At 38.1% G+C, this 27039-nt stretch overlaps 1 protein-coding gene across 1 annotated transcript in view; it reads left to right on the top strand.

Annotated features, from left to right (window-relative positions):
- Positions 1 to 1214: 1214 nt before the first annotated feature.
- The window catches only part of MAB21L3 (mab-21 like 3), a 59029-nt gene continuing 33204 nt past the window's right edge, over positions 1215 to 27039 (top strand). The window contains exon 1 of the mRNA XM_059058505.2: positions 1215 to 1915. The gene's annotated coding sequence lies outside the window, so the exon portion shown is untranslated. The remainder of the gene's footprint in view (positions 1916 to 27039) is intronic.

Raw genomic sequence — 27039 nt, forward strand, 5'->3', positions numbered from 1 at the left:
GTGAAGACACACAAAGTGATTTCACAATTCATAAGCAAATCAAACCAAGCAGTTGGAAAAAGTGAAACAAAATTTTTGCTACATCAAAGTTATTTCACGGTTAAATTTTTAAGAGTGATAGGAGTATTTGCCAGTTAAAGAGATTCAGATGCTTTTTAGGCCATACTTTACAGTCAAGACTTGATATTCTGTTGCAGAAATACAAGTCTCACTGTTATTCCCACCCAAATGAGTTATTCCTCTTCCCTATAGATCTAAATTTCTCTTGGAAAAGAAAGAGCTTTGCATCTGTGGAAACATTTGGACTTCTCAGCTGAGATCCTAGATCTCTGTAATACAAAGCTTAGAAGAGATTACTTATTTGTTGAAAAATGTCAAGGGCAGATATAGTCAAAGTAGTATTAAAATAACAAGTCTAGATCTTGCAGAACAATTGATTTTGAATAGAATACATGTTGATGGAATTTCTTTGCTTCAAAATATAACTTCAAGAAACTGAGTGAAATGATTGTGTAAGATGGGCAAAAATGCACACTCAGTTTGGAAGTGAGTTTAATCAATGAATGATTTACCAATATGTAGGCAGAGCTTCCAGAAACCACAGAACAGAAGGAAGTATGCAGAAGGAAGCCTATTGATACAGTCCATAGGTCGAGGAGTGGATCCGGAGAGGTAAACTGTTCAGCACTGGGAAGCACTTGAAAGATGGTAAATATTTGTCATGTCAGATTAGGGTTTTAAAATTGTAGAAGCTACAATATGCTTGCTGGTGATAATATAATAGATTCATTTGTTTCCTAGAGCCACTTTAATTATTAGAGATTCATTTCACCATATATAGGATGTTTGCTTTCCTATTGGCTATTGCAGATGGCATGCATCTATTTAATTGTGTAGCAGGATCAAGTTATATGTATATGAATATAAGAGGGACTATAACGTGTTTTACATTGCCTGCACCTGGAGTGTGATCTGCCAAATGACCTCCGTCAACCGCTCTGATTCTTTCAGTGGTTTCTGAGGAAATACTAGTAACATCAAGGGCAGCATTTCACCATGTATTGATGATCTTTCTTAAGGAAACAGGTTGACGATGATCCCCAAATATTTTAAAGTCTCACATCTCCCCCCACTAATTTCCCTGAAAATAGAAAATAGAAGAATGGTGAATTGAAATGAATTGTTATGTCTATGATATGCTTGCTTCTAATGCAGCATAGTTAGATTGGAAAACTTAATTCTGAAGTTAACAGGGAAGAAAATTGGTAGAGAGCAGCAGTTCACTTTCAAATAATATCCTTCCCGTACTATTTATTGTCATTAAGTTTTCCATTATAGTTTTCTCTGAACAGATACTTTAACCAAGAGAGGGGAGGAGGAAGAGGAAGAATATTTTGCTTTTACTGGCAGAATGGCAGCAGAATAGACGGGTGGTTAAGAAATGCCAATCTAACTTTTCCATAAAGACTCCCAAGACCCTTTTTAGTTTATATAAGTAATCGGGCGTTATATTAGTTTCCTATTGCTGCTATAACAAAATACCACAAACTTTAGACAACACAGATTTATTCTATTACAGTTTTGGAGGTTAGACAACAAAGTGAATTGTAAGGGGTTAAAATGAAGATGTCAGCAGGGCTGTTTTCTCCTGAGTTCTTGGGGGGGGTGGTTGGGGGATATCCATTCCTTTGTCTCTTGCAGCTTCTCTCGCAGCTTCTAGAGGCTGCAGCATTCCTCGCTCCTGGCCACATCACTCCAGTCTTGTTGTCTAACACGGCCTTCTACTCACTCTGACCTTCTGCCTCCCTCTTACAAGGACCTTTGTGACTACATCAGGCCAACCCAGATGATTCAGGCTCATCTCCCCATTTCAAGATCCTTAATCACATCTGCAAAGTCCCTTTTGCCATAAAAGGTAACATTCACAGGTTCTGGTGATTCGCATGTGGATATCTTTGGGGGGCCAGTATTCGGTTTATCACAGGTGTCTTAAGTGTGTGTCATTAAAGTTTTCTGAGTAGATGAGACCTGCTGGAGTCATCAGTGTATAATTGTACGTTTTATGGGAAAACCTAGTCATTATCAAGAGAAGCTGGACCCAGACCACAGGTAACAGCCTCAAATCTACTTTTATTATTGAGTTTATAGACCCAGCTGGGTAAGCCTGAAGTCTTCCAGTTACTGTTTGAAAGAATGAACTGCTTACAAAAGAATTTGAACCTACTAAGACTTTATTTCTGAGTTTTATTTGTTGCTGTATCTTAACAATTTCCAGTAGTTTTCTTATCAAAATCAATTGTTATTATCTCTACCTTTGTTACATGCTCTTAAGCATCCTATACTTTTCCATAATTATAGTACTTACTGTGTAATTTAATAAATGATGATGTCTTCCGTACTAAGCCATAAGCTCTATGAAAATTGGGTACATGTCTGTCTTTTTTCCTACTACACTCCTGCCCATAACACTGGACCCAGTGTTTATTAGGCATTCAGATATTTTTAAAGAAATGCATGAATCCCTCACCTCTCTTTCCTATGAGCTCAGTCAGTACACTGAACTCAAAAGCAACCAAGGGGGCTGTATCTTACTCATCTTAGTAATTCTAAGAGCTAGCACAGTATTGGGGACATGGTAGGCATTCATTAAATTTTTAAAGGAGTGAATACCTGGACACCAGGTAGTCAAGATTGGCTTAACTGACCTATCAAGTAATATTCTCAAATGGGATACTCTTCCCCAAGATCAATTTGAAAAGAAGGTCTATGGATTATTTAGCTCTGAGAAAATTACTCATAGGAAACTAGAAAAACCTTCATTCCACGTTAACATTCCTATTACGTAAATCACCATTTTGAGCAAAGTTAAGAGTTAGGATTAGAATATGTTCAAGAGAGAAATGATCCCTTTTAAATGTCTACCTTGGTCTAAAATGTCTACCTTGAAAATAGAAGTAAGCAAAGAAGAGTTGATAATTAAATAACAATCTTGTCCATGTATTTATAGACTTACTACTAAAATACGATTCTTCCCACTGAGTTGTAGAATAATTTTAATTTGGTGATTCTTTTCTTTTCACTGAGGCACCTCCCTCTCCCCATAGAGACACATTCTACCCTATGAGGTTATTCTTTGGAGGAATTTTTGGTATAACCTTCAATATTGTAATATTCAGATCTCCTAAAATAATTCATCTAGTAGAAACAACATGTAAGAAGTTCAGAAATGCTGTCAATTTGATTCCAGGTGCTTGAGGGATCAGCCCAGTAAGAAAAAAAGTTTTTAGGAGTTGGATCAATGTCTAGATTTTCCTGTTTGCTAGGTGATTCAGAAGCTGGCTCTAATGTTGACTAAAATATAAGTTTTCCTTGATTTATCAGAGGAATGCTTTGTCAGAGGAATGAATAAACACCTGAAAACAACTCAGAGTAAAGCTTAAGGGGAATGCTGGACAGTTAGGCTAGTTGTACTTACTTCTCCATCCTGCCATATTCAGAAACTATTTGTTATTGGTAAGTAGGTTCCAAAGCATCTTCAAGGCCAGAAAATGCATTCAGATGCTGTTGAGCTATAGAATTCTATACTGATTGATTTGCCGATATCAAAGCAGAGTCAGAGCATAGCAGATGCATTTCTCACAGTGAAAGAATTTATTATCTTCCCAATCCAGTCCATCAGGAGAGAGATGAGGCTTGATAAGGATTTAACTGATAAAGGAAAGAATGACTTGGTAAAAAGTTGAAGACCTGGACAGCAGCAGAGAATTTGGGGAAGAAAATCAGAGAGCAAAGGTAGTGTTGTTTTGTCTTGTGGAACAAAGTATTTGAGTTAAGCAGAGGTACAGAATCATTAACAAGTTTTGTTGACAAAAGTGTCATAAAATGATATCCAGTGAGAAGTGGAGTGACCACCTAGGCTTTGTACGTCTTTAAATTTTCTTTCAAACCATCCAGATAGCTTCAAGTTTATCCTAGGAAGATGTGCACAAAAGATCAAAAGATTTCCTTAATTAGTTTCTTTGTATTCAAAAGATTATTTCAGGGAAAAAAATCATTTACTTATTCATAAAATATTTAGAGTACCTACTATGTGCTGTGTCCTATTCTTAGTGCTGGGTTAAAAGAAACATGTATTGAGCATCACTCTAAACAGCTTATATTTCTTGGTACAGCCAATCCTCAGAAGAAAACTATGAAACATATACTATGGACTCCATTTTATGGATGAGAAAACTGAGGCCCTAGCTAAGTCACCTCCTCAAGTCAGGCAACTAATAGTTGGCAAAGCCTGGATTATCTAACTTCAGAAGTCTTTTTTTTTAACATCTTTATTGGAGTATAATTGCTTTACAATGGTGTGTTAGTTTCTGCTTTATAACAAAGTGAATCAGCTATACATATACATATATCCCCATATCTCTTCCCTCTTGTGTCTCCCTCCCTCCCACCCTCTCTATCCCACCCCTCTAGGTGGTCGCAAAGCACTGAGCTGATCTCCCTGTGCTATGTGGCTGCTGCCCACTAGCTATCAATTTTACATTTGGTAGTATATATATATCCATGCCACTCTCTCACTTTGTCCCAGCGTACCCTTCCCCCTCCCCGTGTCCTCAAGTCCATTTTGTATGTCTGCATCTTTATTCCTGTCCTGCCCCTAGGTTATTCATAACCATTTTTTTTTTTTTAGATTCAATGTACATGTGTTAGCATATGGTATTTTTCTCTTTCTGACTCACTTCACTCTGTATGACAGACTCTAGGTCCATCCACTTCACTACAAATAACTCAATTTCGTTTCTTTTTATGGCTGAGTAATATTCCACTGTATATATGTGCCACATCTTCTTTATCCATTCATCTGTCGATGGACACTTAGGTTGCTTCCATGTCCTGGCTATTGTAAATAGAGCTGCAATGAACATTGTGGTACATGACTCTTTTTTTTTTTTTTTTTCGGGGGGCCTCTCACTGTTGTGGCCTCTCCCGTTGCGGAGCACAGGCTCTGGACACGCAGGCTCAGCGGCCATGGCTCACGGGCCCAGCCGTTCCACGGCATGTGGGATCTTCCCGGACCAGGGCATGAACCCGTGTCCCCTGCATCGGCAGGCAGACTCTCAACCACTGCACCACCAGGGAAGCCCCAACATAACTCTTTTTGAATTATGGTTTTCTCAGGGTATATGCCCAGTAGTGGGATTGCTGGGTCATATGGTAGTTCTGTTTTTAGTTTTTTAAGGAACCTCCATACTGTTCTCCATAGTGGCTGTATCAATTTACATTCCCACCAACCAGAGGTCATTTCTTAAGTGACTAAACTATACTGCTACAATTCTAGAGGGGCTCTTAAATTTTAGCCAGGTCTTATATTTTCCATAGGCTGTTTGATGATACTATGATCGTAATAATAACTACTATGCATTGAGTACCATGCACCATGTCACCATGTCAATACATTCTGTGGTTATGTCTTAAACTTCTCACAACAGTTCTATTAGGTAGTGTATAATTCTTGCTCTGCTGATGAAAACAATGAAGCTTAGGGGCATTACATAACTTTTTCAAGGTCACAACTAACAAGAGGCAGTGTTAGGTCTAGATCCCATTTTGTCTTATGCCAAGGCCCAGACATTTTGATTAGGCTCTTTCTGGAGGCAGAGCATTTTAAGGATTCTAATTAATGATTCTCCCTGTATTTTAGAACCATTGATGTTTTTTTTTTCTCTTCACAATTAAATCAGTAAAGGAATACATTTGTCAGTCAAGAATGTGGATTCAGAAGCTCATCAAGATTCAGACTTCTCATTAATGGGGCAAATCCAGCTATGATCTCGTAGAGAAGATGGAAAAATTCTCCATATCTCTGGAGTACCCTTTGAGGTTACTTTCATTATTCACTTTAGGGCAACTATTAACCTACCATTTCACCAAATATATTCAAGAAAAATTCACTGAGCGCCTACTGTGTACTAGGCATTGTCGTAGGCTTGGAGATGTCAAAGATCAGTGAGGTGGGTTTCTCAAGCTGTGAGCCTTCCCAGAGGGATTTAAATACTACAAAGCTGAAAAGGCCTTGGTGAAATTGAGACAGCTTCTGGGATCCAAGTTTGGGAAACTTGCTAGTGACAGAAATGAATTGCTTTTTCAATGAAAAATTTCTTGAGCAGTGAGGTCACAGGCTGAGGCTTTTGATAGTGATTTCAAGGAAGTCTAAGTTATGGAACTTTTGAGCTGTCCCTCACCCTATGCTTTTAATTATGCCAACAATTAAAATTAATAAACAGGCTAAAGCCTGTTATCTAGGGAGAGTAAGCATGCCGCTATCAGCAAAGGGACACCTGAACATTTCCTCTTGTAAATACTCCTTCCCTTTATCAGTTAAAAGTCCAGTGTAAAGACCAGGCCTTCCCGACTGCCACCATTTTTTCCCCCACATTCCTCATTAAACTTCTTTATTTGATTCTTAATAACTTTTAGCTTTGGAGTAGTTCAGAATATTCCCAAAAGATATTTTAAGTACCCTCTGAAATCGTCACAGTATCACAGGAATACGGTTTTAGAATCAAGAGAGTTTTTTTTTCTCATTTTCCTTTTCTTTAACATGAAATATTAATAATATCATTTTTATTATAAGTCCTTGTGCTGATTACTAAGTATTGTGTATGTAAAACCCCAGCTGCCAAGTAGGAGGGCTTCAGTAAATTCTACTGCCTAGAAACTGCCAAAGATTTTAAAACAAGGATTTAATACACACATTTTTTTTAAAAGTTAAAAAAAAAAGTGAACTCTCATAATGCCATATTTTTTTCCAAAAATGAAATTGATAAGGAATGTTTCAAGAAAACATATTTTCAATTTGGTCCAGTTCATCTGCCACCTAATCATGTAACTGAGAAAGTAAGACTTTTGTAAGACCACTTCCTTCTTATCTTCCTTGAAGATCTGTAAGCTCCCTTCCCCCTTTCCCCTCCCACTTTCCTGAGGAATCCTGGTTTGGGGAGGAGAGGGTCGCCTCCTGGTGGGCGGAGAGGAAGGACTATAAAATCAATTTTCTCTAGACCTGGACCGCAGATCTTCTCTCTTTCCCTTTTGGAACCAGCTTGGAAGGGTAAGTGTGGCAGAGAGGCAATTAGGGTGTGTGTGTGTATGTGTTTCCCATCTAGAGCTCTATAAGGGTACTGGGGAGAGGAAGCCACCAACACCGATTGCACCATTCTCTGGGCTGTAGGGAGAGGGGATGATTCTTGAGGATTCTTTCTGGCTGTTGGTGTGCTCAGGAAGACTGTGCTCTGGCCGCAGTCTCAGTTTACAGTTTACATTGCCCTTGTTAGTACATGAGGGCCACATTTCCAACAGGCTTCTAAGCACTATTACCTTTTTCTAATAATTGCCAAATTATCAAATTGGGGGACGGGCCAGATGAAGGAGTGTCTCATTGTTAGAATTTAATTTGCAAGTTTTTGTAATTAGAGATGTAATCGTTTTTTAAATTTTTTATTATTTATTTATTTATCTATCTTTGGCTGCATTCGGTCTTCATTGCTGAGCATGGGCTTTCTCTGGTTGCTGTGAACGGGGCTACTCTTCCTTGTGGTGCGCAGGCTTCTCATTGCGGTGGCTTCTCTTGCTGTGGAGCACTGGCTCTAGGTGCCCGCACTTCAGTAGTTGTGGCACGTGGGCTTCAGTAGTTGTGGCTCGCAGGCTCTAGAGTGCAGGCTCAGTAGTTGTGGCGCAGGGGCTTACTTGCTCTGCGGCATGTGGGATCTTCCCAGACCAGGGCTGGAACCCATGTCCCCTGCATTGGCAAGCGGGTTCTTAACCACTGCGCCACCAGGGAAGTCCCGGGCTTTTTTTTTTTTAATGTTTATTAACCATTTGTATTTATTCTTCTATGGATTGCCTACTCGGATACTCTGCTTATTCTATATTGTGGAATTATGTTTTCTAATTTTGAAGTTTTTAATTTTTATTTAAAGTTTTCAGGACATTCAGCATATGTTCTTCATATACCAAGTTTAGATAAATGTTGATCTCCTTTTTCTTCTGGTTTCTTTTGTGATTTGTTTTTATATGTAACTCCTTCATTTACTTGGAATTTATTTTGTTGTATGAAAGGATATAGGAGCCTGGCTTTTTTTTTTTTTAATTCCTGAATAGCTGAGCATTTTTCTTTCATCTCAGTGGTTCATATTACCCCCACAGATTAAAAATGCCACCTTTATCTCAGAGCCCGTAAGGATCCAGAGCTCGTGCATGGTCAGGGTTGTTCAGGCAGAAGAAGGGAGGTGGGTGGGAGGGAATGGGGCTTGGGAAAGGCAGAAAGTAAGGAGACTTCAACTTTATGAGTAGTATTGTGTCAATTACAGTTTTTTAAAAAAAATCAGTAGCAAAAAATGACAAATGTTTTCATTTGTAAAGTCTAGATGTATGGGTCTAGAATTATTTTCTATATTTTTCTGGTGCTCTGTAAAAAAATTTATGAGAACTGTATATTCCCTGGAAGTTTAAAAGAGTCACCAGTAAATTGAGCCTGGCACCTTCTTAACAGGTTTATCATTTCTTCTATAGTGGTTGCCCTTAAAATGTTCTTACTTCTTTTGAGTCGATTTTCCTCATTAATTTTTTTTCTAGGACATTATCCGCTTTATTCAGGTGTTGAATTAATTGGTATGTGGTTTAACAGAGTAATCTCTTTATATCTGTGATTATATCTTTCTGATTCCTATTTTGTATATTGTAATTGTCTTCTTTTTACTTGATGAGATTAAAGTGTCTTTGTGTTTCTGTTGTTTTTAATTATTTTTTTAAAAATTCCAAGTAGTTGGAATTATTTTTATATAATTATTATTACTTTTTGTTGTTGTTTTGCACTGGTCAAAATATGTAGTCAGTACAGTTTCTTTTTAGAATATTTAAGATTCTCTTTGCCATGATTTTTCTGTATTTTTTACAAGCACTTGATAAGACTGTTCATGTTTCTGTTTTAATTTTTGCCTACTTGATCTGCCAGGGACTGAAACAGGAATGTTATAACTTCCTACCACAACTGTGTTTATGCCAAATTCTCTTTGGACTTCTAGTATTTTATGCTTTATATGATTATTCTTAATGTTAGTAATGGTACATGAAGATTCTTACTTGTTTACTACATATACACAATGCCTATTAAAAATAGCAGAAAATTGAAATGATTGTGTTCCATATGCAAGTCTATAAGGGAGTTTAACCCACTGATATTTATTGTCATAATTGATATTTCGGGCTTCTGTCATCTTATGTTTTCTGGCTTATGTGTTTTCTTGCTATATTATATATTTTCTATCTTTTTCTATATGAATTGTGTTTTTTATTGTGATAAAATAAACATAAAATTTACCATTTTAATCATTTTTAAGTGTACAGTTCTGTGACATTAAGTACATTCACATTGTTGTACAACAATCACCAGCATCCATCTCGAGAATTTTTTTCAACTTCCCAAACTGAAACTCTATTCAATAAGCACTAAATCCCCATTCTTTCTCTCCCCAGCCCCTGGGAACCACTTTTCTACTTCCTGACTCTATGAATTTGACTACTTTAGGTACCTCACACAAGTGGGATGGTACAATATTTGTCCTTTTGTGACTGGCTTATTTGACTCAGTAAAATGTCTTCAAGATTCATCCATGTTGTTGCATGTTGTCAGAATTTCCTTCCTTTCTAACATCATGTACCATTCCATTGTTTGTATATACCATATTTTGTTTATCCATTCATCTATTGATGGGCACTTGGATTGCTTCTGCCTTTTGGCTGTTGTGAATAATACTGCCATGAACATGGGTGTGCAATATCTGTCCCAAGTCCCTACTTTGATTTCTTTTGAGTACAATACCCGAAAGTGAAATTTCTGGATCAGGTAGTAACTATATGTTTAATTCTTTGAGGAATTGCCATGCTATTTTTCACAGCAGCTACATGATTTTACATTCCCAGCAGCGATGTACAAGGGTTCCAGTTCCTCCACATCCTCGCCAACATTTATTATTTTCTGATTTTTAAAATTACAGTTTTCCTAAAGGATGTGAAGTGGTACTTCATTGTGGTTTTGTTTTGCTTTTCCCTAATGATTAGTGATGTTGAGCGTCTTTTCATGTGCTTATTGGCTATTTGTAGATCTCCTTTAGAGAAATGATATTCACATCCTTTGCCCATTTTTTAGTTGTTGCTGAGTTGTAGAAGTTCTTTATATATCCTGTATGTCATTCCCCTATCAGATATATGATTTGCAAATATTTTCTCTCATTATGTGGATTGTGTTTTCACTTTCTTGACAATGATTTTTTTTTTTTTTTTTTTGCGGTGTGCTATGCGGGCCTCTCACTGTTGTGGCCTCTCCCATTGCGGAGCACAGGCTCCGGACGCGCAGGCCTGGCGGCCATGGCTCACGGGCTTAGTTGCTCCGCGGCATGTGGGATCTTCCCGGACCAGGGCACGAACCCGTGTCTCCTGCATCGGCAGGCGGATTCTCAACCACTGCGCCACCAGGGAAGCCCGACAATGATTTTTGATGCACAAGTTTTTTTGGGTTTTTTTTTTGACGTCTTTATTGGAGTATAATTGCTTTACAATCTTGTGTTAGTTTCTGCTGTACAACAAAGTGAATCAGCTATATGTATACATATATCCCCATAACCCTAGCTCCTGAGCCTCCTTCCCACCCTCCCTATCCCACCCCTTTAGGTTGTCACAAAGCATGGAGCTGATCTCCCTGTGATGCACAAGTTTTAAATTTTGATATAGTCCAATTTCTTTTTACTTTTGTCACCTATGCTTTTTCTGTCATATCCAAGAAACTGTTGCCAAATCCAATGTCATGAAGCTTTTCCCTTATGTTTTCTGCTAAGAGTTTTATGGTTACTGTGTTTATGTTTAGGTCGTTGATCCATTTTGAGTTAAATTTTGTGTATTGTTTAAGGTAGGGATCCAACTTCATTCTTTTGAATGTGGAAATCCAATTGTCCTCATGAATTTGAGTAAATTTTTCACGATAGCTACATAGTGGTATACTTTCTAAATTCGTATATGTCTGAGGATATTTTTGCTGTCTTCATGACGAATAAAAATATTTTCCCCAAAAACTTCGTCAGTTTTCTTGATTGCAGTCTGTCACTCATTGTTGTAGAGAAGTCTGAGGCTATTTCATTTTTTGCTCCTTTTAAGGTTATTTTTCTCCATCCTGCATGCAGTAGAATTCTTTACTTATCATTTATTTATTTATTTATTGTAAATTTATTTATTTTTGGCTGTGATGGGTCTTCGTTACTGCGTGCACAGGCTTTTCTCTAGTTGTGGCAAGCAGGGGCTACTTTTCGTTGCAGTGGGTGGGCTTCTCATTGCGGTGGCTTCTCTTGTGTGGAGCATGGACTCTAGGCGCACAAGCTTCAGTAGTTGTGGCACACGGGCTCAGTAGTTGTGTCTTTTGGGCTCTAGAGCTCAGGCTCAGTAGTTGTGGCACACAGGCTTAGTTGCCCCACAGCATGTGGGATCTTCCCGGACCAAGGCTCAAACCCATATCTCCTGCGTTGGCAGACGGATTCTTAACCACTGCACCACCAGGGAAGCCCCCTACTTATCATTTAAATTGTAAAGATTTGCCTGGACACATCTAACTAATCTTGTCTCTTCATTTATGTTGTATAGAACATGTGAGTCCTTTATCTTCTGGATTCAGGTCTTTTTTCATTGGAAGAAGCTTCCTTCTATTTTTTAATTTAATTATTGCTTCTGTTCTATTTCTTCTCTCTTCTTAAGGTGCACCATATGTAGGATTTCCATTTTCTTTTCTTTATATCCATCATCTTCCCAGTATGTTAATAGTTTTGTCCTTTTTCTTTGCATTAGAGGAGGTTTCTCAACTTTGTCCACATGATTAATTTGACTTACAGTAATGCAGCTTCTCTATTTTTAATTGTTTTAAATTCATTTTGATTATTGTTATATTTCTCACAATCTTTTTTTAACTCAGTCCAGCCAGATCCCTCTTGCCTTAGAGTTTTATCTTTTGCCTTTGATTTAATCAATTCCCTGTGTTTTTTTAAAATTTTATATACAACATGAAAACAGAAACCCCCTAAATCTTCTTTCTTATAGTACTTTCACAAATATCCTCATGCTCCACGTCTTGAATGATGCTCTTCCTCCACGTTTTTAGGTTATATAATATTTTCACAATCCCATGTTAATTATTAAATGTTTATGAACCAAAAGGACAAATCCAGTCCCGAGGCTTGCCAGCAAATGTGTTGGTTTCTTACTGGAGAATCCCCTCACCTGAATACTATTAGAATTTTACTCCCTGGATTTTATCTTTGGGAAATGGTTGATAAAAGTTTACCTAAGTAATTCAATGTCCCAGGACCTGAATGGAGGGGAGACAGAGCTGGGGCTGCAGGCTGTTTCAGCAGAGGAAATTTGTCTCCTTCAGGCTGGGTAAAACATCTGAACCAGGGTCTGGTTTACTGAATTTAATTTTCTGTTTGGCTTAGCTGCCACCCCAGGGGGTCAATATGCATGCATCTGGGTTCTTACTAGTTTATCCTCCCAGGTCTAGCAGGCTTACAATCTGGTTGGGCTTCTTCTCACCTAGAGACTTCCAATACAGTAGCTTCTGAGACTGGTGCCTCACAACTAGGAAGTGGGAGAGGTGAAGCACATTTCCTCTAGCTAGTATCCTACCCTCGCTTTCCAAGTTAGGGTGATTAATGGCTTTTGGCAGAACCCATACCTACCTACTATAACATATATCCCATCCTCACTATCATTACAGGGAATTGGCTCTTGGTGTCTTCCAATTTGTATCCCTCTGCAGGTTGTGACAGACCCATAATATCACTTCTTAGTTCCAATGTGAATTAAAAAACAAACGTTTTTATTTTTCATGAGTCAATTCAGTTGGCTTAGGGGTGAGAGTTAGAGGAGGGTTTGTGATGCCTGGGTGTATTTTGTCATTTGATTGGAAGTCTATGGTCACTCAGTGCCTCCTAACTTAATATTTCTATTTTGTTGCCATCTTTCTGCCATCAGAGGGATTTATTTCTAGATGCAAATGTTATCATTTTACTCCCCAGCTTAAAAACTCTCAAGGGTTCCCCAGTGCCTACAGGACAAAGTTCAGATGACTCTTCATGTTAGGCCCAGCCATTATCTGGATGCTGCTGACCTCTAGGGTCTCAAATCCCACCACTTTTTCACCTCATTCCAGCAACGACTAACTCATTCCAGTTGCTTAAATACCTTAAGCCTATGTTCTGCTAAGCATTATTCTGGACTCTAGGAAAACAGAATCTTTCTAATAAATTCTAACTTTAAGCATCTTTTAAGACTGGTTGAGGAGACACAGAAATGTGTCAGTTTTATTAACAATCCAGTTTTGATAACTCCTGTAGCAGGAAGCATATAGAGAATGCTTTAGGAAAGTTGTTATGACTCCATGTTTTCTTTATTTTTTAATTGAGATGAAATTCACATACCATAATATCCACTCTTTTAAAATGTATGATTCACTGGTTTTTTTAGCATTAACCATCACCACTCTCTAATTCCAGATTATTTTCGTCACCGCAAAAAGAAACCTTGTACCCACTGGCAGTGGTTCCCCATTCCCACTTGTTCCCAACCACTGGCAATTACTAATCTATTTTCTGTCTCTATGGACTTATTATAGATGCTTCATATAACTTGTGGCCCTTTGTGTCTGGCTTCTTTTACTTAGCATGTTTTCAAGCTTCATCCATATTGTGGCATGTATGTATCAGTATTTTATTCTTTTTTAATTGCCAAATAATACTCCATTGTATGGATACACTACATTTTATTTATTCATTCATCAGTCAGTGGACAATTAGGTTGTTTCTACTTTTGGACTATTATTAGTAATGCTGCTATGAACATTCAGGTACAGATTTATGTGTGGACATATGTTTTCATTTATCTTGGGTATATACCTAGGAGTGCTGGGTCATCAGATAACTCTCTGTTTAACTTTTTGAGGTCCTGCAAAATTGTCTCCCAATGTGGCTGCACCATGTTACATTCCCACCAGCAATTTATGAGGATTCTAACTTCCCCTTTATCCTCCCAACATTTGTTATTGTCTGTCTTTTTGATTATAGCCATCCTACTGGATGTGAAGTCACATCTCATTGTGGTTTTAATTTGCATTTTCCTAATGACTAATGGTGTTGAATATCATTTCATGTGTTTATTACCTTATTTGTATTTCTACTTTGTTGAAATGTGTGTTCAGATCCTTTGCCCATTTCTTAATTAACTATCTTTTTATTGTTGAGTTTTAAGACTTCTCTGTAGACTCTGTATACTAGACTCTTTCAGAAATATAAATTGCAAATATATTCTCCCATCCTGTGGGTTATCTTTTCACATTTTAATAGTGATCTTTGAAGCACAATAGTTTTTAATTTTTATGAAGTCTAATTTATCTATTTTTCTTTAATTGTTTGTGCTTTAGATATCATGTCTAAGAAATAATCTCTATTCCAAGGTCATGAAGTTTACACCTATATTTTCTTCAAAGAGTTTTATAGTTCTTACATTTAGATCTTTGTTCCATTTTTATTTAATTTTGTATATGGTATGAGGTAGGGATCCACATTCATTCTTTTGCCTATGAATATCCATTGTCTCAACACCATTTTTTGAAGGATTGTTCTTTCCCATCAAATTGTCTTGACACTCTTATTGAAAATCATTTGGTCGTAGACGTATGGGTTTTTTCCCTTGAAGTCTGAATTCTATTCCATTGTTCTAGATGTCTGTACTTAATGCCAGTGTCACACAGTCATGATTATAGTTGCTTTGTAGTAAGTTTAGATCAGGAAGCATGAGTCCTTCAACTTTGTTCTTTTTCAAGATTTCTTTGGCTATTCTTTGTCCCTTGTATTTGCATATAAATTTTAGAATCAGCTTGTCAATCTCTGCCCCAAAGGTAGTGGGAATTTTTGTAGAGATTGTGCTGAATTTGTAGATCAATTTGGGGGGTATTTCCATCTTAACCATAGTAAGTCTTCCATTCAATGAACATGAAATATCTTTCTACTTACTTAAGTATTATTTAATTTCTGTCAGTGTTTTTAAATTTTCAGTGTGCAAGTCTTATACTTCTTTTGTTAGATTTATTCCTAAGTATTTTATTCTTTTTTATGCTATTATAAATTGAATTATTTTCTTAATTTCATTTTCAGATTGTTCATTTCTAAGTGTATATTAATAAAACTGACTTAACTGATTTAGTATATTGGTTTTGAGCTTATATCCATCAACTTTGCTGAACTTGTTTATTAGCACTAATAGATTTGTGTATGTGTAGATTCCTTACGATTTTTTTATATACAAGATTATGTCATCTTCAAATAGAGATCATTTTACTGAACTCCCTCATGGAATTTTTTTAACTTTTCAAGACTCAGTCTAAGTGTTCCTTCTTCAGTGAGGTTTTCCTTAACCTGCCAGGCAGTATTGATCTTATTTACTTTAGCACCATTAATGGTCTTGCTCGTACTTATCACTGTTGTACTTATTATCACCGTGTATGACAATTAAGTGTCTGTGTTTCTCTCATTATGAAAACAGTCCTTTTGTTTCCCTTCCATGAGTTTGGAACTCTTCAGTGTGGCGCTATGTTTAATGTAAAGAAAATTGTTCTCGGTGTTCTATAGCTTCACTTAAATGCACACAGCTACCCTGAAAGATTTTACTTAAGGCTTTAAAGTAGAAAATACAAAATTCACTTATCATAAGATTAAAACCAACTTATTGATAGACCTCCAAATGGCAGACAGATTTGTCAGTTATGTGTTCTTCTATCCACCCTACATAGCAGTCTTGCTGCGAGTGATTGGCTTTTACCCAGTTTAGGGTTACAAACTATATGAAGAATAATTACTTTGCCCCCAGCTTGTGGACAAAAGCTGTTATAATCCCCACATAATTACAGCCATGGATTGTTCTATCTTTACCTGGGTGGTCTCAATTAACCTGAAATTTTTTTTTTTTTTTTTTTTTTTTTTTTTTTTTTTTTGCGGTATGCGGGCCTCTCACTGTTGTGGCCTCTCCCGTTGCGGAGCACAGGCTCCGGACGCGCAGGCCTAGCGGCCATGGCTCACGGGCTTAGTTGCTCCGCGGCATGTGGGATCTTCCCGGACCAGGGCACGAACCCGTGTCTCCTGCATCGGCAGGCGGATTCTCAACCACTGCGCCACCAGGGAAGCCCAACCTGAAATATTTTTAACAGATATTTTGGTTTAGGAAGCTTCTAGAAGTAGTTAATCAAAAGGAGTTATGTTGAGCTATACTGGGTCCCCAAGCTGAGGTACAAAAACTGCAGACCTGGTTAGCCTTTATGCTATTTTTTTCATTTCATTTTTAGTAAGGCCTGTGTATGATTAATTTGTTGCCCAGTGTCATTCAGCATTGCCTTTTATTTTAGATCATTTTAGTCTCATTTAATGATTGTGGTAGCTGGGAAGCTGAGGATTTATGTAATCTTACCCTTAATTGGATATTAAAGAGGAAATCGGAATCTAAGCAGTTTTTGGTGCCAAGAGCCCAGAAGCCCTTGGATCTCTCCAGTGCTAATGACTGGCTACTCGATGTAATAAGGCAAGAATTTACTGAGAAACAAGATCATTATTTGAAATAAACCCACACGAGCTGGGGATAAAGGCTTACTCTTTACTTCTTGGTTGATAGTATTGTGGCTGCTTATGACTGATGGGGGTTGTCATGGTGATGGGAGAGAATGAATTGGGAGGTCGCTGTGATAGACATTGCAGTGTGGAAGAATAGGACTTAACCTACATATCTTTTGTTAATAGGACTTTGTTATAGCCTTCCTCTGAATAGGGCTTGTAATATCATGTTGCCTCTCTTGATGCTAGAGTATAAAATGAAGACAGTAAAATATCCTATGGTTCTGCAAATCAGACTTGTCTCTGTGTTCACTCCATTATCCCATGACCCTAAGGAGGCTTACATACTGAGAGAGAGACTTGGTAGTAAGAGAAATTTTAGTGTTTTATGATAAGTTTAGGAACTAAAGAAAAATGTAAAAGTTATTTCAATTGGTACCAGTCATTTGGCACTTTGTTCCACCATGTGTTTTTTTTTTTTAATAAAATGTTTAATAATAAAGACTCCTTGATGTTTAGGAATCAAAATTCATTCATTCTTTTCTTATTTTGTTATTGTTTTCTCTGGATGGGTTGACCTTGATCACTTTTATTGAAGGAACATCTGCCCAAAAGGCCAAATTTTTTTTTCTCAACATTGACTATAGATTATAAACTTCCATATACCCATGGTAAAAAGCTATGTTCTCCTTGGCATTTGGTTTCCTTAATCATGTTTCAAGGACAAATATTGTGGTTTCTGAGTAGTGAAGCAGAGAAGGGGATCTGAGTGTTCCTTTTTGTTAAAATTAATTAATTTATTTATTTATTTATGGCTGTGTTGGGTCTTCGTTTCTGTGCGAGGGCTTTCTCTAGTTGTGGCAAGTGGGGGTCACTCTTCATTGCAGCCTGCGGGCCTCTCTTGTTGCAGCACACAGGCTCCAGACGCGCAGGCTCAGTAACTGTGGCTCATGGGCCCAGTTGCTCCGTGGCATGTGAGATCTTCCCAGACCAGGGCTCGAACCCATGTCTCCTGCGTTGGCAGGCAGATTCTCAACCACTTCCACCAGGGAAGCCCTGAGTGTTCCTTTTGATGATGAAGCCTCCAGCATGCACTCTGAGAGGAAAGAAAGGGCATTGTTCCTCATGTAGCCTTTGTGGGCTTTCTAGGTTTCCTAAAGTCCTAAGAGAAAGCTCAGAAGAAAGATTTTACTTTAGTAGGTTCCAAGTTGGGGGTCTAAATCAAGAATGCTATGTTATTGGACTTCCTGGTGGCGCAGTGGTTGAGAATCCACCTGCCGATGGAGGGGCCACAGGTTTGAGCCCTGGTCCACATGCCACAGAGCAAGTAAGCCCCTGCGCCACAACTACTGAGCCTGCACTCTAGAGCCTGCGAGCCACAACTACTGAAGCCCATGTGCCACAACTACTGAAGCCCGCGTGCCTAGAGCTCATGCTCCACAACAAAAGAAGCCACTGCAATGAGAAGACCACATGCTACAACGAAGAGTAGCCCCTGCTCACCACAACTAGGGAAAACCTGCATGCAGCAACGAAGACCCAATGCAGCCAAAAATTAATTAATTAATTAATTACTTTTTTAAAAAAAAGAATGCTATGTTATCAAGACTTTTTGGGAGACTCATTTAAAGAAAAATAACAAAGAGGGAATTGTGGTGTAAGAGTGAGCTTTCTGTGGTTGTAGGATTGAAAGTCCTGAGTAAAAAAAAGGCTGTCCCCAACTTCTGGTAGAGGTGGAAAGAGTAGCAGAAACATGTCCCGGAAAAGTAAGAAACTCACCCTTCAGAAGACACCAGCTGAAATGTTGTTGCCCTTCCTGGGGCAATTGGTTGACTAGTGTCAGGGAGTGAACAAAGGGCAGTGCCTTTGTTTAGGCCTGTTTAGCCCTGGGGAACCCACATGAGGTCTTCAACAGAGGAGTACTGGTGTGCAGTGGCTGCTGGAACAAAATACCACAGACTGGGTGGCTTAACAGTGGAAGTTCTTTTCTCACGGTTCTGGAGATTACAAGTCCAAGATCAAGGAGTCAACAGGTTTGGTTTCTCTTGAGGGCTCTCCTTGGGTTGCAGATGGCCACCTTCTCACTGTATCTGCACATGGCCTTTCCTCTGTTCACACGCATCCCTGATGTTTCTCCCTCTTTTTATAAGGACACTAGTCAGATTGGATTTGTACCCTACTCAAATGGCCTCATTTTAACTTCATTAGCTCTTTAAAGGCCCTGATTCCAAATACAGTCACATTCTGAGATACTAGGGGTTAGGAATTCAACACATGAATTGAGCAGGGGGGCAACATAAGTTCATAATAAGGGGATAGGAGGGAAAGCCCTCCCCCACCCCCCCCCCCCCAAAAAAAAAGAAAGGCTTGTAATTTACAATACTTGGCAACTAATGACCGTCTAAGTATAGTCAAAAGAGCTGAAGTGTATTCAAAAGAACTGAAACCTCTGGGGTAGTTGGGAACTTTATCCCCATTTATCTTTCTCCCAGAGCATCAGGAGAAGGAGACAGCAGCAGCTGAATGATAGGAAATATGCTTATGCTCCTGGGGGAATCAAGGTTTATCAGCATGTCCAATCAGCCAGAGATCTGCTGAGCACTCAGGAGAGTGCTGAGAGGTGGAAGACACAGTCCCAGACATCAGAGAGCACAAAATCTCATTAAAGCACAAGGTAGGAACATGTGGAAAGTTATTAAGTTCAGAGAAATGATCCAAACATTTACCAAGGTTTTTCTGAGACCTCTGTGTGTCCAGCCCTAGGCAAGGCACTGGGAGTTTACTGAGAGCCAAGCAGACCTGGTCCCTGATCTCTTGTGGCTTCCACTCTAGAGCAGGGAACAGATGTGGTCTAAATGCCGCACGTTTAATCTCAAACTGTGATAAGTGCTCTGAAATCAAAGAGCAGTGGGACAGGATTGCGAGTGACAGAGAGAACGCATTCTGATCCAACTCAAAGGAATTCTGAGGAACTGACATGTAAGTTGAGGCCTTAAGGATAAGGAAGAGTTAGCCAGGCAAAGAATCAGAGGAGCATTGTTCCAGCAGAGAGCACTGTGTGTGCTAAAGCCGTAAGCAAAAGACAGCTTTTAAAAAAAGAAGATAATGTGAAAGTTTTTTCTGATTATATAAATGATGCACGCTTATAGAAAATGTTTTTTTACGCAGGGAACTGTAAGAAAAATTACCTGAAATTTTACCTCCTTGAGATAACTACTATCAGAATATATGCTGTTTTACATGGTGAAGAGCAGCCTTAAGCTTCTTTTGCTTTTTAAGTTTCTTCCCATCTTCCCTCTGCATCCTCCCTCTCTGTCTCCCACTTACAAGCCATTTGTACCCCATTTCTTAACTAATAACAATGTGTGTATATATCTGTACTTTTTTCATGTTCACATATATATACTTTTCCCATGTATTATTATATATGATATATATAATATGACATTTTATATAAGTATATATATTGTATCTATATCTACATAGTGTGTCTGTGTACACCAAATATAAATGTAGTAGAAAGATATACTCATACTGGGGTTGTTTGTTTGTCATTGTTTTAAAAAATGGCATTATGGGGACTTCCCTGGTGGTGCAGTGATTAAGAATCCTCCTGCCAGTGCAGGGGACACGGGTTCGAATGCCGGTCTGGGAAGATCCCACATGCCACAGAGCATCTAAGCCCACAAGCCACAACTACTGAGCCCGTGTGCCACAAATACTGAAGGCCACAATCTCTAGGGTCCACGTGCTACAACTACTGAAGCCTGTGTGCCTAGAGCCCATGCTCTGCAACAAGAGAAGCCACCGCAATGAGTAGCCCATGCACTGCAACAAAGAGTAGCCCCCGCTCACCGCAACTAGAGAAAGCCCACACACAGCAATGAAAACCCAATGCAGCCAAAAAAAAAAAATTAATAAAATAAAAAATTAAAAATGGCATTATGTAATGCAGCCTTCTTATCATCTTTAGTAATTTGTTATGGACATCCCTCCAAGTTAACTGCCAAATATAACTCAATGACTGTCACCCTAACTGACCCCCAGAGACTGATTTAATTGGTTTGGGGTGGGACCCAAGCATGTTTTTCAAAAGCTACTCAGATGATTCTGTGTGTAACCAGGGTTGAGAACTAATCCAAATCATTCTTTTAAATAGTTACACACTTGCATGATATGGATGGTCTGATTTTTTTTAACTTTAAAAAATATTTATTTATTTATTTTTGGCTGCATTGGGTCTTAGTTGCGGCACGCGGGATCTTTCCTTGAGTTGTGCGGGCTTCTATCTAGTTGTGGTGCATGGGCTCCAGGGCATGCTGTAGTTGTGGTGCATGGACCTTCTAGTTGTGGCACTCAGGCTTAGTTGCCCTGCAGCATGTGGGATCTTAGTTCCTAAACAGGGATTGAACCCACATCTGATGCATTGGAAGAGACCGCTGGACCACTGGGAAGTCCCTAAACAATTTTTTTAAAGATTATACTCCATTTATAGTTATTATAAAATATTGACTGTATTTCTTGTGTTATACAATATATCCTTGTAGCTTATTTTATACCTAATACTTTGTATATTTTACTCCCCCACCTGTATATTGCCCCTCCCTCCTTCCCTCTCCCCACTGGTAACCACTAGTTTGTTCTCTATATGTCTGCTTCTTTTTTGTTATATTCACGAGTTTGTTGTATTTTTTAGATTCCACATATCAGTAATATCATATAGAATTTGTCTTTCTCTGACTTATTTCACTTAGCACAATACCCTCCAAGTCCACCCATGTTGCTGCAAATGGCAAATTTTCATTCTTTTTTATGGCTGAGTAGTACTCCATTGTATATATATACCACATCTTATTTATCCATTCATCTGTTGTTGAACACTCAGGTTGCTTCCATTTTTAAAAAAATTTATTTTATTGTATTTTATTTTTGGCTGCTTTGGGTCTTTGTTGCTGCACATGGGCTTTCTCTAGTTGTGGTGAGTGGGGGCTACTCTTCGTTGCAGTGTGTGGGCTTCTCATTGCGGTGGCTTCTCTTGTTGTGGAGCACGGGCTCTAGGCACACAGGCTTCAGTAGTTGTGGCCCGTGGGCTCAGTAGTTGTGGCCCATGGGCTCTAAAGCACAGGCTCAGTATTTGTGGTGCATGGGCTTAGTTGCTCTGCAGCATGTGGGATCTTCCTGAACCAGGACTCAAACCTGTGTCCCCTGCATTGGCAGGCGGATTCTTAACCACTGTGCCACAGGGAACTCCCAGATTGCTTCCATTTGATGGTCACATTTTATTCAGCTATTCCAGCAATGATAGGCAACCCTTTTGTCTTTATTATAAATAATGCTGTAATAAACATCCTTGTATTTACATTTTCTAGTACACTTGTAAAATGAGAAAAGTCATAGTACTTATCTCACTGGGTTGTCATGTAGATAAAATGGCTTAATATTTGTAAAATATTTTAAATGGTATCTGGCATATAAAATGTGTTTAATATATGTTAGCTATTATTATTGTTGGTATTGTCATTATTACTTGTATCTGGTATCTTCATATATGATTATTTATTTCTTTGAATTACATTCCCAAGGGTAAGGTAGAGAAGCAATGGCAATGGCGGTCAGGAGGAATGGATGGATGGACCTAAGAGTTATTTTAGAGGCAGACAGGATTGAATGGAAGATTGAATGTGGGAGGTGAAGGATAGGAAAGAGACAAAGGTGGCTTTAAATTTGGGATGATGATGGTTCCTTTTTCTGATCTCCATAAAACTGGGCAAAGAGCAGATTTGGGAGAAATATCGAGGGTTTAGTATGAAGAAATGAAAATAATCATAAAGGAATATTATTATGTAAAAGTTTGTGACAATAAACTTGAAAATTTAGAGGAAATGGATGATTTTTGAGTCAACTATAAACTTCCAACATTGACCCTAGAAGAGGTAGAAAAATTAAACATATCATTAGTATTGAGAGATGTTCAAAAATAGATTTTTTTTATTTTTAAAAGGACCAAGCCAAAATGCTTTGGCAGCTGAGTTTTATCTAAGCTTTGAAGAAAAGACATTCCTTACATTATTTAAGCCATTCTAAACTCTCAAAAAATATAGATGAATTGCAGCATTGTTTGTTTCCAGGCAGAAACCTGGAAACAAAGGGAATGCCCATCAGAAGTGGAGTAAATTATGACATGCTTATACTATAGACTATTATATAACTGCTTAAAGAGTGAATTCTGTCTATAGCAGTAAACATGGCAGGGTAAGGGGGTGCGGATTTCCACACTATATTGTTAGAGAGATACAGAGAAAGTGTATATAATTCTCTCCTATTTCCTTGTCAAGCCATAAACCTTTGTGGGGGCTGCTTCTTCCTGGAAGATATTTTTCACACAGATATGGTCAGCTCACCAAGCATTGGCCTTGTAGGACTGAGTCTACCCAGAGGGGCCACCCTTCCTGATTTGCACGATGGTGTTAAAGCAGCTAGTATCAGCCCTGAGTCCCACAACAACAGTGAATCAGACACAATCTATGCCTGCAAGGCTGACAAGCTAATAGAGATGGATAATCCCATAGACAACTAGCTGCAAAATAAATCACTTTAAAGAACAATTTCTGTCCTATCAGTATCTAAAACCCTTCAAAGGCTCTCCATTGCCTACAGGGAAAAATCAAAATACCTTAACCTTGAATGCAGCGCCTTGTGTAATCTCTTCAAACTAATCTGGCATCCTTCAGGTGTTCTGCTCTGACCACACACTCCCTGGCTACGTCTCTATACCTGTGCCCAGCTGTTATCCCTGGCTTAGGATGCCACCTTCCACATACCTCTCTTATCACTCACCTCCTCAGTGTACACTCAGCCTTCCCTCCCATGCTTCCCTACAACAATTCCTGTCTGGGCCAGCTGGGGCTTGACTGTTCAGTATAGGACTGATGATAACCACTCTTTATACTATGGCCTCAACTCTCTAATTTTACCTGAGGCAGGAACCTTTGGAATCAACAGGATCTTTGCATTTTGGGCACCCAGCACAGGACTTGGACAAAGCAGGAGGGCAATGAGTTTGGTTGTATCATCTGAAGATTCTTTTAAAATTTCCCAGTGTACTTTCAAATATTAAATGCTTGCCCTTGAAATTGTGTAGCTACCTTGAAAAGATAGACATGTACTGCAAAATGATTTATGAATGTTCTCTTACTGCCTCTGACCTACATTTGTTTCTTTTTCTGATTATATCTTTCCTGCCTCAGCATGATACATCTTAAAAAGAAAACCAACATAGAAATATATACGTTACAGTTGTGCTAATAGTATTTTCCTACTTTTGAACATTTATAAGATTGGGTCTGTTTTCTGATTATGCAGAATAATGTTGGCAAAACTGGAAAGCAAATATAAAAAGAAGCATCAAGAAATGAATTCATTTTGTTTTATTTTAAATAGCATTTATAGCATTTACACCTTTTTTTTCTGATTATAAATAGCATATGCTCTTTGTAGAAAATGTATAAAAACCAATTCATTAAAAGAAATAAGCCCATAATTATTCCAACATCCAAAAACAACTGTTAATTTCATTGCATATTTTTCTCCCTCTTCTCTTTCTTCTACATATTCTTTTTTTTTTTTTTGCGGTACACGGGCCTCTCACTTCTGTGGCCTCTCCTGTTGCAGAGCACAGGCTCTGGACGCGCAGGCTCAGCAGCCATGGCTCACAGGCCCAGCTGCTCCATGGCATGTGGGATCTTCCCAGACCGGGGCATGAACCCGTTTCCCCTGCATCGGCAAGCAGACTCTAAACCACTGCGCCAACAGGGGAGCCTCTTCTACATATTCTTAAAAATTTCCAAAATGTCTGTTTAAAATATATCATTCAGAAAGACCACTGTCGGGCTTTTAAAAAAATTACTATTAGCATTTTAATAACTAGCAATATTTGAGATCTAATAATGAGAGTTCAAAACAGACACTATTGGATGTCTGGTCTCTGGTTCCACATGTAAAGAGCTTGGAAGTTGCTACTCACAATGACAAAAAAGGCTGAGCAGACTGAAAAATCAACAACTCCTCTTGGATTAGTAAGAGAGGAGATAACACAGGCAGACCACTCTCCCCCAAATTGAAGAGACAGACAAGCAAATACGGGGAGTCACAGAGAAGAGGCATGGATGTAGAAACCACCACGGGAACCAGCACCAAGGTAGGGAAACCTGCACTGTAATTGACGAATTGCTGGAATTTCAATGCAGAAAACTCCAGGGACCCGGTCGTGGGGGGGCCTCCACAATTTTGTGAGACTTACCTCTAGGTTCTCCACCAGATCCTCACAGTAAATATCAGAAAGAACAAAACAAAACAAAACAAAAAATCCCTCATGCTTCCTGCAGGAGAGGGAAAATGAACCAGAGCAATCTATTCTTTTTAGCGAGGCCTGTCCTCAGCAGAAACTGGTTAACCAAAACCTAACCTGCTGGAGTATTATCAGTCCTGAGAGGAGGGAAATATGCAACTCTAGTAAGCTCTAGCCCTCCATAAGGGAGAAGGAGAATAGCCAACTCCAGCCCACTCTAGCCATTCTGTCTCACTTCAGGAAGGAGGAAAAAAAACCCTGAGAAACACTAATGAAGTCCATGGTCCAAAGCACAGGCTCACTAAAAGACTGATCATAGGACTCTAGAATATTTCCCCACCACCACATTACTAGAGCCTATTTACATCAGTTCCTTTTACCCAGCACATTATGTTTGACAAGAAAAAATTACAAGGCATATGAAACAACAAAAAACACAGTTTGAATCAGACATGGCAGAGATGTCAGAACTTTCAGATAGTGAATTTAAAACAACTATAATTAATATCCTGAGGGTTCTATCACATAAAGTAGACAGCATATAATAACAGATGGGTAATGTAAGCAGAGAGAAGGAAATTCTAAAAAAGAACCAAAAAGAAGTGCTAGAGATGAAAAAAAAAAACAAAACATTGAAACAAATGAAAATGCCTTTGATGGGCTTATTAGTAGACTGGACATGGCTGAGGAAAAAAAATCTCTGAGCTAGAGGCTATCTTAATAGAAACCTCCAAAACTGAAAAATAGAACAAAGACTATAAAAAAAATATTTAAGGACTGTGGGAAAATTGCAAAAGGTGTAAAATACACATAATGAGAATACCAGAAGGAAAAGAAACAAACAGAATATTTGAAACAATAATGACTGGTAATTTTCCCCTAATAAATTGCAGATACCACACCAGGAAGCTCAGAGAATACCAAGTGTAATAAATGCCATAAAAACTACACCTAGGGGTATCATATTCAAATTACAGAAAATCAAAGACAAGGAAAAATAAAACAGTTATACTCAAATAAAGATGTTAAAAAAAAAAGAAAAGGATGTTTTATCATAAAAATGTCAGTTTGTCTAAGATAAATATGTAAATGAAATAAAATTTCAATTAGAATGTCAAAAAAAAAAAGACAAGGAAAAAACACTGACCTATAAAAGAACAAAGAAATTACATCTGATTTCTCAGAAATGATGCAAGAAAAGGGTGGAGTGAAATATTTAAAGTGTTGAGAGAATAAAAAACACCAATATAGTATTCTTCAGAAATGAAGGAGAAAGAAAGACTTTCTTGGACAAACAAAACTTGAGAGAATATGTTGCCATTAGACTTGCCTTGCAAGAAATGTTAAAGAAGATGAAGAAGTTCTTTAGAGAAGGAAAATAATATAAGTCAGAAACTCAGATCTACATAAAGAAAAGAAGAGCATTGATGAAGGAATACAAGAAGGAAAATAAAACTTATTTTTCTTATTCTTAATTGATCTAACAGAAAGCAATTTGTTCACAATAATAATGGCAACAATGAATTTGACTGTATTTTTGTATATTATATATATGTGTGTGTATATATATATAATACATTTATATATGTATACACACATTTATGTATGCTTATATATAAATGAAATGAATGATAATGTTACAAGGGTTAGAAGGGATGAGAGGAAGAAATTAGGATTATTTCATTATTATAAGGTACTCACACCACCTGTGAAGTGGTATAGTGTTCTTTGAAAGTAGACTTGGGTTAGTTATGTGTATATTGCAAACTCTAGGTCAACCACTTAAAAAATGTTAAAATAAGTTAACTTATTAATTAACTGATATGCTAAGAAAAGAGAGAAAATCACAAAAAATGCTTAATTCAAACCCCAAAAGGCAGAAAAATGAGTGGAAGACAGAAACAGGCACATAGAATAAGGGCAACAAATAGAAAACAGTAACAAACATGTTAGATATGAATCCAACTATATCAATAATCACTTTGAATGTCAGTGGTCTAAATT

The sequence above is a fragment of the Kogia breviceps genome, chromosome 1, assembly GCF_026419965.1.
Source record: "Kogia breviceps isolate mKogBre1 chromosome 1, mKogBre1 haplotype 1, whole genome shotgun sequence".
Classification (NCBI taxonomy): domain Eukaryota; kingdom Metazoa; phylum Chordata; class Mammalia; order Artiodactyla; family Physeteridae; genus Kogia; species Kogia breviceps.